The following is a 17,781-nucleotide window of genomic DNA, read 5'->3' on the forward strand; positions in this document are numbered from 1 at the left end:
CCCACCCAACCTGGACAGACAGCGCATAGAAACACACTCCCTACATACATCCACACACAGACGGGCATAAGCATTCTCTTACACACTCATGCACAAACATGCACGCACGCACACACGCAGGCACGCACACACACACACACACACACACACACACACACACACACAATACCTTATCCATCCCTGTCTTATTCCATCTGTAGTGGGAACTGATATCTTTACTGAGCTGAAGGGCCCTTTTCAACTCAGAATATAGTCACTGCTCACTCTGGAAGGTATCTGTTTGCCCTTTGGGACTGTAGTGTCTGTCAAAATGTCAGGAGAGATAGCCAAAGGGATGAGGAATGATACATAGTAAGAGGAGAATTGATACTAATCTGTTTTTTTTCTGTCAGCTTTGCATTCATTTTTTCCCCTCAATGACTTATAAGGGGGATTGTTTCAAAGTCATTTTGTAATGTATGTATATGTGTGTGTGTGTTGAGGCTTGGTCTGTGAAATGAGGACACACTGACTCTTGACTTCAACTGCCCCGGTGCCCCCCACATATTGCGCCTCGCTTGCCCCCGCGGTGAGCTGCCGGCCCTGTCATCGCAGTGACACTTTTAGCCACAGAGCGGCAGGGCAATTATGTCTCACCTACTGGAGCTCTGAGGCTGCCAACCAACCCCACACACACACACGCACACACACACGCACACACACACACACACACACACACACACACACACACACACACACACGCACACACACACGGCCTCGCAGAGGCCTGAGACACAGTCACGCCCCAGGAGAGTGTTGCATAAACATGCATAAGAGGTGGCTGACAGGAACACAGATTGGTTTAGCTTTGATAAGTCTGAGGCTGTCAATTAGGGAAGCCTGTAAGGTTAACGGTGGGTTGTAGCGAGGTTGAATGGCTGTTTGATTACGGATGGAGGCATTTTGTTCTCTGACGGGTTGCAAATGCAGGGCTTGGGGAGAGGTGGAGATATTTGGTGAGTTTTCTGGTTGAAGGGAATTTAATTAGAGGTTATAACAATGATTTCCCTACACACTATTCCCTCTGAAAGGTACCTCAGTAAACCACATTACACTACACTGATTATATTCCACGTAACCCTTCTCTACTACAGCAGTGTGCTACACTATAATGAGTGTATTGACATTATTAATACGCTATTCCATGTTGTCCAAATCTCAGTATCATTAAATGTTCTCTGTTTGGAAAACAACTTGTTTTTATGTGGTAAATATTGTGTGGGTCCCACTTGCAATGCGTGACATGAATGTGTCCATCAGACCAGCAGCAGGTCCTCTTTGACGGCTGTGAGAGCCTGTCTTCATTCAGGTCCTCTTTGACGGCTGTGAGAGCCTGTCTTCATTCAGGTCACTGCTGACTTCTGTGGATTCCGATTCTTGACGCGGAGCGACACCCCACCACACCGGCTTGGCCCCTCAAGACTGGAATGAGGGTATAGGCACGACACTCCATATCTTGCCTGCCATGCCACAGTGCCAAAGACGGCAGCTTAAACGCAGGAAAACACTGCAGCAATTTGTTCAATCTCTTTTACTCCAACCTCCCTGCCTTTTTGATCGTAATAGATAGATAGATAGATACTTTATTGATCCCCAGGGGAAATTCAAGGTCTCAGCAGCATACAGACAACACAAACACATTCTTTAACAGCAGAAAGAGTAATTAAAGTATATAATATAAAAACACAACTAAGCAATAAGGACAGTAGAAGATAAAGAATATGCTAAATATACTAAAATACAAATTATACTAACTAAACTTAAATACAATATATAAAAATATACTAAAATACAAATTACAAAAATACAAATTATACTAACTAACACTTAATCTAAATCAATTCTAAAAACAGTTTAGAATCAATTCTAAAAACAGTTTAGGCTCTTCCAATGACTGAGGCAGGGACTGAGCCTGTGATTCTCTGTGCATATGAGTGAATGAGTGTCATGGTGGTAGTGCAATGGTGATAGTGGTCATGGTGATAGTGCAAGTGAGTAAGTCCAACAGTGCAACAATGCAGAAATAATGTAAAGTAAAGTCTATATATGTATATATTTAACTATTTAAGAAAATGTATAAGTGTGGCCACAGTTCGGCTGTGGCATGGAGGGGGGGGGGTGTGTGCATATGTGCTAATGTGCTAATATAGCACGCAAACAGTGAGGCATAAAGACAGTGGTAAAAGTGGCTAGTGGACAGACAGTACCAAACATGGAGGGGGTGAAGAGGCAGACAGACTATGCAGAGAAGTCTATCTCTCCTCTTCCCTTAAGTGAGGCATTGAACAGTTCAATGGCCCTGGGGACAAATGACTTTTCTCAGTCTGTCAGTTGTGCAAGGCAGTGGCAGAAGTCTCCAGCTGATCAGGCTCTTCTGCTTAACAATAGTGCTGTGGAGTGGGTGACACTCATTGTCCAAGATGTTGATCAGTTTGTTCAGGGTCAGATAGTGAAGTGATGCACTCCAGCTCAGCTCCCACTACAAAGCCAGCTTTCCTTACCAGCCTGTCAATTCGCCCCGCATCCTTCTTCCTTGTGCTTCCTCCCCAACATACTACTGCATAGAAGAGGATGCTGGCAACAACAGACTGGTAGAACATCCTGAGGAGCTTACTGCACACATTGAAGGACCGCAGCCTCCTCAGGAAGTACAGCCTGCTCTGCCCTTTCTTGTAGAGTGCATCAGTGTTGGCTGACCAGTCCAGTTTATTGTCCAGGTGGAGACCCAGATACTTGCAGGTGCTAACCACCTCCACATTGACCCCATCAATGTGGACTGGTAGCAGAGTGGGCTTAGGGCCTGTCCACACGGAGACGCTTTTTAGGTTAAACGCAGAGGTTTTGCTTCGTCTTGGCCGAGCGTCCAAACGAATCCTGTAAACGTACTGCCCGAAACCGCACTTTTCTGAAACCTGGTCCCAGAGTGGAGAAATCTGAAAACCGTAGCCCGTTTGAGTTAGTTTAGACAGCGAAACCGCACATCCTGCTTAGCGTATCGATGATGTCATCGCCACACCTCAGCTGCCCTGGACTTGCACTTATAGTATTGCCTAACAATACTAGTTTTCATACATGACATTACCTCGATTACACTCCGTTAAGATAAATATCACAACTGATGCTGCTTGGCACCGATAGCTTATGACTTGGTGGACTGAACACTGTTTTTCCCGGTGTTTTTTATGCATTCTAGCTACTGTCAGTGACACGAGAGAACTTAAGTTATTAGGGAAGTGCGGTGTAAGTTTAGGCTACATTAATTTGTGCGTAGTGCCAGTGTCATTCATTTATTTTACATGTCTTACAACATATATACATGCATTCACAGTCGAAAGTGAAATCAGATATAAGCATACAAAGGCGGCTTAGAACTCACGTTAAGCCGATGGTAGCACACTGAATCGCGAATGCGATTTGATGCAGGCAAAAGTATTGACTGCTAACGAAGGTTTTATAGCAATATTATAAATGTGGCGACAGAATAGCCTAGAACTTGGGTAAGCCTTGCGTTTAGTATCCTAATTGCGGTGATAGCCAAAACTAATGTGAATCACGGACTATCCTACAACCAAAGAAAGTAAAGGTGATTAGTAGGCCTACCTGCGTTAGCCAAATAAAAGACGGGACTGCACCCTTCACAAACCGTAAAATAAAGTTTATTAGTTTTACAGTTGGCTACAGTTGACAGTTCACCGTCAGTCCACACAAACAATTCTGGTTTCCTTGAACTAGCCATTTCGCCTAGCCTATTCTGTCTGTTTTTAAAGCGCAAGTTTTGCAAGTTTTGGTGAATTTCTGTAAAGACACAGTGCCACCTATAGGCCTGGGGTGTGAAGTAATGTGTTGAGTCGTGTTGAGATGGATCCGTTTGGATGCAAATATTCTTGATACGGTTCCAGGGAAGACGGAGGAAAAAAAGATTGGTTTGGTACGTGTGGACTAGGCCTTAGACCTGCGGAAATCCACCACCATCTCCTTGGTCTTTGAAGTGTTAAGTTGAAGATGATTGAGTTTGCACCATTGCACAAAGTCCTCCACCAGGGGCATGGCTGGCCAGGCCAGGTGCCCGACTGTTTAAACACTTCTCCAACCATCATGTGATAAATCTTATGATCCCCTGATGTTGTTATGGGAGCCAAATTCCTCCGTGGATGAGACCAGAGACATGCTCTAAATTGCAGTCCCCCTGCACACCATCCATCAGTGAGCCTAGGTCAGATTGGACTCCAGCACATGGCCTCTGCAAAACCTGACATGTAACCTACATCTGCACAGAAGCTGCAGACAGGAATTAAGTTTAGGGCCTATGAGAAGGACTAACATAAGCTGACAGCCATTTTTATATGCCTAGGCTAAAGCAATACAAACCACAATCACAATTTACCGGTAGGTCAATTCCATTGTTACATAAAAATTATCATAAAGAAAATAATGACTGATTTATCTTTTGCTAACTGGGGCAGGGCTACAGATGCTGTGTCATACTGAGTTATGTTTTCTATTCTGTGACTACCAACAGAGAAATGTGGTGTTAGTAAAGAGGCTTTTTACTCGAACTAAACAATGCAGTAGCCTAAGGGAAAGTAAATGAATATGACAAACTCCATGTAGCCTGAGCTTTTTGAAAATAGAGATGGAGTAGCCCGAGTGGTTTCTATAGAAACACAGGCAAGGATCTTTTGGCTTTGTTCTGAGAAAAGATTTTGGGGCACTCCGCTCCAAAATCTTTGTTTCTGAGTAGATCTATTCATCACGAATTAGCCTACACGTGAATTAAATCATTTCAGCGCAGCATGGTGATGAACCCAACTCTGGTTTCTTCTGACGACAGCTTGCTGGATGCAACCGAGATCGTCGTCCAGAGTCCGTGTGTGATACAGATCAGCTCCAAATGTCACTCTTTAGAAATTCCCGCCCCGATTTGGCTGTCAGGAACTCCCCTCTAGTCGCCGGTTCAATCCTCATATTCTCCTCCGACTGTCAGCGGTACGCAGCACAGGGTAGAGTTCTCACGACTGAGAGGCGTTGCGCTCCAGCTCCTGAAAAACACACCGACACGGACTCGCGTTTGACATTGACAGTCTGGGGAAGTTTAAAATTGACCCTGGATATCCGTCAGCTCGTTATGATCATCACAAAGAAAACTTTGACTTGAAAAAAAGGTAAGCTGTGTGTCCGTCTCAGTCATAGGCTACATCGAGTCTGTTTAAACTACGGCTTGTAAGCTATGTTGCAGCGAGTAGTGGCAGTGGCTGCTACAATGTAGACAAGAAATTCGTGAAAACTTCGGTCGTTCCTTGTTTTAACGGTGTTATTAGGCTAATTGCCATACATGAAACATTTTAAAGATCATGTCGTGATCACTGAGTTCAGAGTGGATAGAATGATGATAGTATTTCGGCACCTACCTGCGCTTCAGTTAACCTCAGGACTGAATCGTGAGTGAACCACCACACAAACACCGATTTTGTAAAACGCCGCGGCGATGGTTGGAGTAGCCTAAGCTAACATGAATTCATGACCGAAAGTGAGAATAGTTTTTAATCTATATGAATAAGACATGTATAGTAGCCTATAGAATGCAACATTACAACAATGTTTGCTTCTATTTCAGGAAAATACCTCAGCTACATTAAAAAAGTTTTATCTCTCCTTATGCTCAGTAGGCTATGGTTGTATCATCTACTTCCACAACAAGAGTTTATAGGCGAGGCAACTGCTTTGTGTTCCGTGAGTCTCTGTAGTCTATTTTAACAAGATCCTGAGCACATCAAAGGCTAATTAATAGGCCTAGTTGTCAAACGACTGGTGAGCGTAATCTGCATCCTCCCCACCGGCAACAGCACACCCCCTATATCCTGTGAATGCCAAGAGGACTGGCTCTCTGTCATGCTGCCTTTATAAATGTACTGCCGAGGTGTATCATCTGCAAGTGTAACTAGGCATCCTGCTGGCACTAATGCACGTGTGTCTTCCCCATGTGGAGGCTCGTGATGTGCCCTGTTCTTTCTCCGTTTCCTGATAAGTTGACAGATTCTGAAAGGCTGGCTAGTCACACTATCACTTCCTGTACAATTACCCGAAAATAGAAACGGAACTACTGGAGCTGATGAGACCTTCAGGGCAGCTATTGATAAGTGCAGGGCAGACACACACACACACACACACACACACACACAGCACATGGGCAGACAGACAAACACACACTTTCCCCCAAAAAGACTGTTTAGTTAATCTCTGTGCCTGCACCATTGTCAAATGATGTCAACAACAGCACCACAAAGCACACCTTTTGCAGTGCACTATATGATTTGCCACCTGTGTTTACTGGATTTGGCACACACACTCATACTGTCACACACACACACACTCACTCACTCACTCACTCACTCCTCTTTGCCCTGAGTCGGCCTGCCCTCTCTGAGAGTGCCTCCTGTTTGGCCCTGCATGTGGTCAGCTGAGATCTCAGAGGCTGCGCTGCTAGAAGTGTTTCCCCGTCGAGCCACAGCTACTGCTACACCACCGGCCGTGACGGCCCTGTGCGGCGTGCGTTGTGCCCCGGGGCTGATTCACTCACTGGGTATGTCCCCTCCTCCCAACACTGGCACCATGTCAGTGGCACTGCACTCCGGTGAGGCCAGAAGAGTGGGTGCACTCTACACCACATAATAACTTTTATGTGTTTGTATGGTGCAGCAGCGCTCCACTGCTGCTTTGCCGGGTAAATAACAGGATCTGATCTAAAAAAAAACTTGCTCCTTTGAGTTTGAAAAGGGGGAAGCACACATGAACCGGTGATGCGTCTCCTGAAAACCAGTCGCACGCTCACATTTGATGGACTTTATGAAGCAACGTCCTTCCTTTTGGCCTTAGCATAGTTAAGTGGGCCTTGTGTTTTTTGCAGAGGCATTATGTTAATCCTGCCTGTTTATTGTTGGTTTACTGCTGCAGCTTGTGTTTGTTTTGGGAACACATTCAAAGAGTAGTTAGAGCCCCTTCACTGAATTTCTAAGTGATGCAATTCTTCAAAGGGTCCTGTGCGCAGAATACTCTAAAAGATTTGTCAAAGGACCACACACTAGTTTGTCATTTGATTTGAGTAGATGACAGGAAATGTGTCTCTCATGTCTTAAGTCCTGAGTCCCCCCTCCCACACACACACACACACGCACGCACATTCACACGCAACCACACAAACACACACACAGACACGCACGCACGCACACGCACACACAACCACACACACACACACAACCACACAACCACACACACACACAACCACACAACCACACAACCACACAACCACACACACACACACACACACACACACACACACACACACACACACACACACACACACACACAGTCACACACTCGCACCTGGACAGGATACTGAGTGCCACTGGCAACCATGACCTCCAGACCCTCCCGGTCTGAGTGGCCTGTCCAACTAGGCCACATGCTGCGGGACATACTGGGCTAGCAGCACTTGTTCGAGCGAGCGGCCGGGAGAAAAGCCCCTGGAAGCGGCGCCAGATTCCCTCTCAGCTTTCAGGCGTTCCCCGTTGAGGCCGTCGTGCCGGCGTTTCTCCTTCAGCTGCTTTTGCGATAATTGAGGTTTGGATGGGCTTGTGCGTGGGTTTGATAAGAAACACATTTCTTGTTTTTTCTTTCTCTAAAGCCATATCCAAATGTCAGTGAGGGAGTAATAGTATTGGGCAACTAGCAGTGATAATATGAGCACTCTTGCCTGAAGCCTGTCCAGTGCACTGAAATCTCATTTCCAAGGCCTGAAGTATTTGCTGGCCCGCAAGCGCTCCCTGACTGTAAAGTCTACACGTTAGTTTACTAGATCTTTTTTATTTTAATGTGCAGCTGTGTTCATAGTAGGTGAGGCATCATCTGTGTGAAGCATCATGAGGGATAAATGCCTGGTTGTAAGGCAGTGAGGTACACTGAGTCATCTTACTCACACACGTGCACACACACACACACACACACACACACACACACACACCAAGTTCTCAGTGGTTCCAGGACAGAGGCAGAGAGGTGGCAGCGAGGTTTTCTTACAGTATGTGTGGAGCTTCCAGTAAAAGCTGTGATTTCCATGGAAGAATCCTCTCAGTCTGCCATTGCACATATGGAAATAGGTCGTGAACATCTCAGAATTAGTCCCTCAGGCGAGTGCTTGAAAAACATGATGATGTGATCTCCTCTCGTTCTGCTCGGCACTCTTTCTCTCATCCTCCACTCTCTCCTTAGGAAGCCCCAGTGTCAGTGCTGTGGAATTGTACCTAGTGATCTAGTCAGGAACAAGGACAAGGCACGCTCCAGCTGGCTCATGGAATATAGATGCTACTAAGGCCTTGTTGCTGCACTTGGGTGGCAGAATTGAACATTTATAAGGCATTTGTTTAGGCTTACTTTCAAAAGGCTACAATGGCTCACATGCCCCTCGTCTAGCCATGGCTCTCCAGTTAAGAGTTAGGAATGAAATGAGGTATGCTGAAGTAGGTGTGCTTGAGTGTTGGGAGGGGGAGTTTTTTGCACAGTGGTTGCAGCAGTGCCGCTCTGTTTTCGATGGTCAAGGTACTTTTCCCTCAGCCCTTTATAGTCCCTTTCCATCCTTCTACAGACGCATTTAGCGCCAGGCAAACACGGTTGGATAGAGATTGCTGTTTGATTTGGAGCTCGTCCACATCTTCACCCACACGCTGTGGCAGAGAGCAGGAGGAGGAGGGCTGCCTCAGGGAGGGAAAGTGTGTCCATAAGCCTCGCCGGCAGTTTGTGGCCATCGGCCAATTAGTCCCGTAGTAGCCCGCCAAATACTGGCCCACGCTACCTGTCCGTTCCAATCAGCCCATTGAGTTGCAGTGCTGGGTGCACATTACACCTCCACTTCACCTGCCCCTCTCTCACTGAACAGCTTTTCCTTTTGTTCACGTTTCCCTCGGAAGGCTCCATCAGTGCTGCTGCCATTGAGAGGATGTGGTTAGGAGATGAATTTGTTAAATGGGAAATACTCTATCCCTCACTGTGAGGTCGCTTTGGCACGCACAAACCACCTCAGCTGCTTCGCCTTGGAAGGAATGTGCAGGTCTGTGTGCTGTGGTTACTCCCTCTCATAACTCACAAGATGGAGTTTCCTCCTGGCTATCAGATCTGGTTTGGGATAATCTGTGCACAGACAGACAGAGTGGGTATTAAGGGCATGGGTGGCGCAGGTAAGGAAAGATTGTGGAGGAAAGCAGCTTCAAACACAAGGAAAAAAACTCAGGCATCGCCATAGTAACTGCATTTATTTCATTCTAAATCTTGTGGCTTTGAGCTATAAGTAGAAACTTCTCTTCTGTTTGCTCAAATGAAGACCTAAATGGGATGAGAAATGTTGAATAACAACTGCAGACACTAGTGTGCACTGAACCTCTTCTGAATGCGCTAACTGCAAGAGGGTTCAATCATTACCTGGCAAAGCATTCCTTAATCTTGTGTGCTGTTATGGGGAATGACTCAGGGCCTTAAGTTGACAAGGCTTTGTTTGTTTAGGTATGTTTGCACAGTGGAGAATAATGTTGGGTTCGTCCTCAAGTTCCTCTTTTGGCTTCAAATCAGAAATGCACTTTATACCAAATCCCTTTTAGGAGCAGTTAGCAGTAGCTGGAAGAACAAGAGAGGAATCAATCCAGCAGACTAGCATGACTTCTAACTATGTGCCATATACCAGGATTCAATCTTTTTATTGTTGTATTTCATATGAACCTACTGTTGAGACTGTTGGCAACTAAATCAGTTGTTCCATTCTTATTGCTTAGTTGTTCTGCTCTCATTCAAAGCAAGTAATAAGATGATACAAATAACTCCCAGTGGTGTAGTGCTAACTTATTGCCACAATTGTGTCTTGATATTATTTTCCAAATATCATTCAGTCTTTAATTTTTAAACAGACACACACACACACACACACACACACACACACACACACACACACACACACACACACACACACACACAGTACCAGAGAACTAAATAGAGAGTGAACCATATATTTCAAGGTCATAAAGTGAGTCTTGACCTCAGTGTGTGTCGTCTACGTAGCCCGCTCCACCTGAGCTGCCACACCACAATCTTGGGTTTGGCTGCCATCGCAGCGTCCAGCTGTGTCAGACTGGGTCGCCACATCATCGCCTCTGATAAGCAGCCCTTCACGTTGGACTTTACACCCCGTCACCCGCGACTCTTGAGCGCAGCACACAGACACAACCCTTATTTAGAAATAATAAGCGTTCGTCCGGCCTGCCTACGTGTCTAGTGGCGTGCTACTGTGCAAAAACACGTTTCTAGTCACCAGGGCATCATAAGAGTGTCTAACTCAGTTAGGTGTTGCCTTACATGACTGATACTCCATCAGGCCTCATAGACGCTGGTGGTGGGTACTTCTCGCTATGCTAAACTGTGTCTCTGAGGTCCCAGCTCTGCATATGCAGAGCCCTCCGAGCCCTTAATGACGGCTTACTGTACGATGACAGGCAGAGCTGACAGCTTGCAGCCGTGCCTAGGCGAAGCAGCGGCCTTGCACCCGTTCAGAACGTAGCAAATACTTTTCACATGATGTAAACTAAAGCGTGTTTTTGCGTATTGTGTCTATCTATCACATCTGCTTCAGCCTTGTCGTAACAATAGGCACCATTGTGGCCCAGCGTCTCTTTGCTTTGTCATAGAACTGGGTTTATCCAGATTTTCTGGCTAATTGCACCTGACACATCTTAAATCCAGCTGACGACGGAGCCCCCCTCGTGTGGGTGGTCTGTCCCTTAGGACTGTCAGGTGAGCCATCTGATTTAGATCAGCGTCGTGGAATAGATTATCCACCCCCCTCTGAAGTACAGAACATGAACACACTGGAACTTTTGAAATGCAAAATCCATGTCTTATTAGCATGCAAATAGAGAACAAACATTAACCAAGACAATGAAGGAAGCATGCACTCGCCCATCCCCCCATCGCTGTGTGAGTGCACTGACAGACGAATGTAAATAGAAAACTCGGTTGCAAATAACCGGTGCTAACAAAGAACAATTGACGTGAGCATTGTTAGCTGTAGAAATGTTACTGGTAGATCTACCTCCTCTGTACCATGGTCATGACAGCAGTATGAGGAGACACCATGACCTGACCCTGGTGTGATTACCCTGAAGCTGAATCCATTCACTGCACTGGGGTCCCTCAACCACAACAAGGCGCAACAAGTCCCAATCCAACCCCCTCCCTCTCTCTCTCCGGCCGCCCCTGGTTCTCCCCTCCCCCTCTCTCCCTCTCTCCCTCTCCGGAGTCAATCTGAATGTCATGGCCTGGCCCCTGCAGCCTGTGGAATGCGGCTCCATGAGTAAATGGTCGTCCACTGAGTGGCCGATTGTTGTCCTCCTCCTCTCCCTTTGCAACACTGGTCTCCTTTGTGCGCGTTTGCGCGGCTCCGCCACAGAGAGAGCAAGCGACCCAGAGACGTTCTCCCAGTGCCAGAGTGTTCCAGAGGAAAATTATAAAGAAAGGAGCGAGGCCGAGAGGCAGAGAGAGCGAGGGAGAAAAAAACCCCACAGCGTCCCCAAAAGAACAAAGCCATTGTGTGGCCGCTGGAACATGCCTCACTTATTGGCACGGTTTCAGCACATAAATGGGAAAATAATTCATAGGCCTTATTTTAAACTGCAGTTAAATGGGCTTTACGACGGTGCAGTGCGTAGGCCTGTGTACAATGAAAATGAATCGAACGTACATAAGAAGAGTGCTTGGATCCTTGTGTGCTTGGTTGCTGAAGTAGTGTTCAGAAATGGGGTTAATAACTCACTCCTCATCTCCATTCTCCGCTCTCTAACTTACCACAATATACACTCAACAACCGTTTCTAAATCACATCATGTAGGCGGGCGTATTAAAGCACACAGGGAAGACTGCATGGAGGTTAATTTTAAAGCAATCTTAGCAGAATTGTGTAGTGAGTCTAGTGTGTTTTCTTTGAGAGGCTTGTGGCAAAGTCAGAGAGGCCATTTTAATCTGTTCACATATGGAATATCAATGGAGACCAGTGACCGGCCGGCGGCCTTGTTTGTTTTCCCTTGGAGCGCGGCCACTGCAGTTGAACACAATGAATGCTACATGAGCTGTGCCTGAACTCTTTAACACATGGGACGCCATCCTGCAGTCCTTTTTAAAGCATGACCTAAGCCAGGACTCATGAATCACCAAAGTGCAGCAGCAGCAGCGCAGCCGAGCTGATGGAGAATCAGTCATGAGAGGCTCATCAGGCCTCCGGCTTGGGCATGGTGGAGGCCAGGGCTGATCCCAAAACTGCGCCACTATTCCCAGATGAGTGTGTTGGGAACGTTCTCAGGTCTCCATCCAGGTATGACTCAGCCATTGGGCAGGGCCAACTTTTTTTCTTCCACCATCATTCTCTGAGGATGACCCGTTCAGTCTAAACTCTTCATCCTGTCTGTTAACCACCGTTGTCTGTCTACCCAGTCTGTCTGACCCCCTGTCTCGCTCCACCGCCCCTCTGCCCAATCTGACCCCATGTCTTGCTCATGCTCCCTGTGATTTTTCCTAGTTTGAAATGGAAATTTGTTTTGTGGAAACTGGCAAAGATTAATGTGTTGTTGTTTAGTCAGCTTCAACAGCTGTGCTGCTGTGGGAGTTTCAAGCCCCCCCTTCACACACACACACACACACACACTCACACATATATACACACACACACACACACGACACACACACACACACACACACACACACACACACACACACACACACACACACACACACACACACACACACACACACATATGCTTTTACAGTGGGAAACTATGCTCATTTTGCCCTTTAATACCCTCTCAGTAGAGAGAAAGAGAGAGAGAGAGAGAGAGAGAAAGAGGAGATTGTAAATTTTGATGAGACCCTAGGGGCGGTAGTCTACAAAGGACAAAAAGGGGGGGTGGGGAAGAACACGGCTTTTATCATATTCCATTAACTTAGCTAAGGTAAACCCTGAAACCATTTGTTTGTAAACATGGAAGGTCGCACAGAGCAAGGAGATGGCGAAAGGGCAGTAGTGAGCGCCATGGGCCATGTGCTAGACGGGCGGAACCTCAGCGGTGCATTTCCAGGCCCAGGCAGCGGCGGCTGTGGCCGCGGGGCTGGAGCCGGTCGGCAGCGGGCAGAACTGCGGTCATCCCAGCAGCGGGAGACTTCGGGAGCGGACGGACCACCCACACGGCTTCCCGTCCGCCACCCCACAGGCCTACCTGTTGCCCAGTTTCACTCCGACACCGGCCCGGTCAGCAGCCTGGTTATGGGTTATTATAATCGTGTTGGTGTTAGAGGTTGGTGAAAGTGCATTGCAAACCAACGGTGTAAATAAAGAACGTTAATGTCTGAGGGAATTCTGCGTTACTGCCCAGTTTTGCTGTGGCCATGCTTGTGTAGCTTGCTGTCCAGGATGTGAAGGATAGTCAAAACTAGGGCTGTCAAAATAACTGATTAATTTTGATTAATTAATTTGAGAAAAAAATAACTGATTAAATCAGATTAATCGATTCCGTATGACCTTTGACCCCGAGCCATTGTAGTCAGTAACCATTAGACTGTAAAAAGAAGGAGAGAAGAAAATGTGCTGCTTAGATCATTGATTGGAACATTTACTTTTAAAAAATGGCCTGATGGTGTTGATTAAAATAAAGTCCTCTGCAATGTCTGCAGCAAGGAATTTGCATATCACCGGAGTTCATCAACTCTAAAGTCGCACATCAATGCAAAGAAATAGACATTGAGGGGAGTGTTCATTTATTTTCATTGTGTCCCCTAGGTTATATCTGTGGCCTGAAATACCTTGTATTTAAATTTATTTCTTCAGCATATTAGGTCATATCATAGATTATTATGTCCATTATTAAAATAATAATAAAAGAGTTTTTGAACTTTAACGTCATTAATGCTGATTATTCAATGATTCATTTGAATTTAAATATTTAAAATACTTTCACAGCAAATATTATATATGCGATTAATTTAGATTAATTCATCACAGAGTATGTAATTAATTAGATTATTTTTTTTAATCGATTGACAGCCCTAGTCAAAACACATGGCTTAATTTAAAGACTAGAGAGAGAGAGAGAGAGAGAGAGAGAGAAGGGGGGGGGGTGTTGAATGTGGATAATTATTTTTTAATTATAGCTGCAGATGCCTGGAAAGAGGTAAACACTGAGAGTGATACCAAGAGTGTGTTTACCATCCCAGCGCAGTTAAATCACTCACAAAGGGATTCTTAACGGACAGATTTCCTGTCAAAGACCATTCAGAACATCTTCTCACAGTTCAAAGGCAATCTCAGGACGTGCTCGCCGCCTGTGTGTATATGGGCGTCAGTAGACTGTGAGAGGTGTGGTAGTGTTGTGTGAAGGCCTTGAGCCAGCAGCCATCTCCTTTAATTGCATTTGGAAAACACCCTGTTGGTGGGTGCTGCCCTGCTAGAAAACACAGTGTTGCAAAAGGAAGATGAGGGAAGTGTTTCAGCATGTCTCCAGCGCTGGCATAACCATGTAGTCATCACAACACAAAGGACGCTGCACAGTGCTCGTCAACGATGGTGTGGCAGTGGTGGTATCTGTGTGTTTGTTTATTCAAGTGTGTTAGCGTCAGCATAATACTGTCTCTTCATAAACTGACACTTCTATGACTGTCTTTGTTTCGTCTGTTGAGTTGGCAAAAGGAGATGCTGGAATAATCGCCTGCTTCGGCCCACTGTGAAGTGCCCTTGCTTATTTTAAGTAGTTGCCATGGCTACAACAATGGTAGCTGATAATAGGGTAGGGCGCGAACAAGGTGTCCCCAGGACTGGCCAGCTCAGGGGTGGTGATGTGGAAAGCATGCGGAGACACTTCCTATTGATTTAATTCTGTTGGTCTCTCCCTCAAGTCCACATGAGCACTCTCACTCTCGCTGCGTCTGAAGGTATTCACTGTATCAACCCCCTTGACTATGGTCAGGCTGTGATCGAAAGGCATGTGAATGTGTGTGTGTGTGTCTGTGTGTGTGGGTGAGTGGCTGTGAGTGTGTGTGGCTGTGTGTGTGTGTGTGTGTGGGGGGTGTATGCCGTATGAGTGAGAAGAAACATTCATTTGATATTGGGTAAGTGTGATGACAGAGGGTCTCTGTTAATTTTTCTGGTGTGTGTCTGTGTGAGTAGGACAAGTCTAGTGGTCGGGGAGGTGGGGAGGGGCAGATCTTAGTGCTCTGGATATGATGTGGCCCTGGGAGAACAACACTCATGACAAATTCCTCAGTCCGTCTGTAGAGTCACTCGTCGAGGAAAATACATTGTGATGAAAATGTAGTTTTGACTCATACTGTAATTATTTTTTTTTTCAAAAGCTCCTCCTTTTAATAATCGTGGAATTGATAGAGTTGTGTTTAAGGACATGCACAGATCATGAACAGATGAAGTGCACTTTGGAAGAGCCCTAACAGTTGAGACAGGATCTGCCCAGTGAAAGCGGTAAAAGCCTAAAGTAGCCTAAAGTAGGAGAGCAAGGAGAGGAATGACAAACATACACCAGCCTTCTTCCTTCAGAGAATTTGGCATGTTAACAACCTGACCCACTTATTTAGTTTGAGTTTGTTTGCGTAAAACATTTCACCTGCAGCATTACTTCATATTGATTCATGTCCCAAATGAAATAAAGACTTGTAAGTACACTGATTACTGAGCGACCTTGATGAAAAACAAAACAAAAAAACACCTTAACCATAACTCATGTAAGGAAAATGAGAGAGCATGGCATTGACCTGAAGGCAGAGCTGTTTGTACAAGCATGGCTATAAAGGCTTAGCCTCAGGTAACTGTAGCTCTAGCTGTTAGACTCATGGAAAACCACAAGGACTACTGTAGGCGTCTGTACAGACTCACTCAGAATGTTTAATCACTGCTGGCCTTGTGTCTGAACTCGTGTATGAGTTAGGATTCATCTTTGCAGATACTCGATCATTTGAGAAGTAATGCTAGCCTCAGAAATGCATACAACATAATGATTTGATTGCCTGCATTATTACTCTAGCAAGGCTTGTAAATCAGACAGATCGGAGGGAGAGAGACAGCCTGCATAATTATGGCATTGTCCAGTTGAATGTCTAAACAACTCATGAAGCGTTGGTCGCTCCCTGGCAGCTGTCCAGACAAACATGCTTCTGAAACTATTTACATGGTTAATTACGAAAACATACTGTCATATTTCTTCATACTTCTGAGGAACTCAACGTGGAAGTGTGAGAAAGAAGAGATAGTGATAGAGGGATAGAGAGAGAGAGAAAGAAAAAGAAAGAGAAACAGAGAGGTGCATTGCGTAATAACCAGATAATTACTTACTTACTAAGGGCCTGTCCACAGCAACACCCTCTCTTTTCAGGTCGCTACAGTACCTAGAACACAAATTGGCATGCAGATCAAAGAGTGCACATGTGCATGAGTGATCCTGATCTGGCGTCACACCCCATTACCACAGACTGCTTGAGGTCCATTAACAACTCCCATTAGTGGTTTGGTGTGGTTTGGTTTCGCCTTGAATGGGTGGGAAGAGCTGCACTGTGAAATGGGGAGCGCCCTTTGACCAGTATTTTGGTGCTGTGAGTGTACATGTTGTACCCAAGAAGTGTGCCCACAAGCAGTGTCATAATCTCATAATGGAGCACTAGACTATGGGGTTAGGTTATGGGCCTGATGGTGCAGTTGCCCTGTATGCATGACTGACAGATGACTTCTAGACTACATCCACACATCCTGATTTGTTTGCACTCCTCATCTACACCACTCTGGCGATTTCGGGCTCCTGCAAAAACTGCAAAATTGGAAAACGCTGTCGGCTCCTGTATTCATTTGAAAACTCCTGGCGTTCTAATGTGGACGGCATGTGAAAGCGGTGACATGGAAACCCACGCTCCCGTCCTGATTGGACCTTGTCAGTCTGATGTGTCTTGACTCTTCGTGACTCACTTCCACTACTAGCTGTAGTACTACTGTAAAACGAAACAATGTTTTAAAAACGAAAACAGATTAGTGTGGATGTAGCCTTATTCTCAGTGATTAGTTTGCCCCAACTCTACCATCTACCATCAGAAGGATCTACCTGACCATTCATTTGCCAAAGCAAATGTGTCATTAGACACCGTTTCAGCAATAGCCACACATCATTAGTCATCCACATGTAGATGGAAATCTCCTTAGCTATTAGAACTTTTGAATTCAGAAGGGGACTGCAGTGTTTTTGGTTGATGTGGGGTGTCTTTGGTCTGTTGCCAGCACTCTTTTGAAGTAATATTCTGTTGACATTTTTCAAATTCAAACCTGACAGCAATTAGCTCCAGAAAAGTTGACAAGTGAATTGTGTGCTGGCCATTACAGCTAGACCAGAAATGTGTTAGCTATACTATAGGATACTATAGTAGAGAGGTTTTGATCACTCTGTGGTCTGTTATAAACAAACTGTGCATCCAAAAAAGTAATAATAACGGCTTTAAGGTTCCAAAATCTGAAGCAAAAACAACCAGCAAACATGCCGTTGCAAAGCACACAGACGTCCTGGACCTCCAACATTTGATCTGTGCAGCAGCTCAGAGTGAGTCAGATGGTCCTGACTATCCACCGCAAGAGCTGCGAGAGCCATCCCATCTGAATTTTTAGAATTCAGGATATGC

At 45.6% G+C, this 17,781-nt stretch overlaps 1 protein-coding gene across 4 annotated transcripts in view; it reads left to right on the forward strand.

Annotated features, from left to right (window-relative positions):
- The first annotated feature begins 5,031 nt into the window (after positions 1-5,031).
- Positions 5,032-17,781, forward strand: part of ppp2r3a (protein phosphatase 2, regulatory subunit B'', alpha) — a 78,540-nt gene continuing 65,790 nt past the window's right edge. For all 4 annotated transcript variants that reach the window (XM_048245042.1, XM_048245033.1, XM_048245025.1 and 1 more), the window contains exon 1: positions 5,032-5,201. The gene's annotated coding sequence lies outside the window, so the exon portion shown is untranslated. The remainder of the gene's footprint in view (positions 5,202-17,781) is intronic.

Source organism: Alosa alosa, chromosome 1 (genome assembly GCF_017589495.1).
Source record: "Alosa alosa isolate M-15738 ecotype Scorff River chromosome 1, AALO_Geno_1.1, whole genome shotgun sequence".
Classification (NCBI taxonomy): Eukaryota; Metazoa; Chordata; class Actinopteri; order Clupeiformes; family Clupeidae; genus Alosa; species Alosa alosa.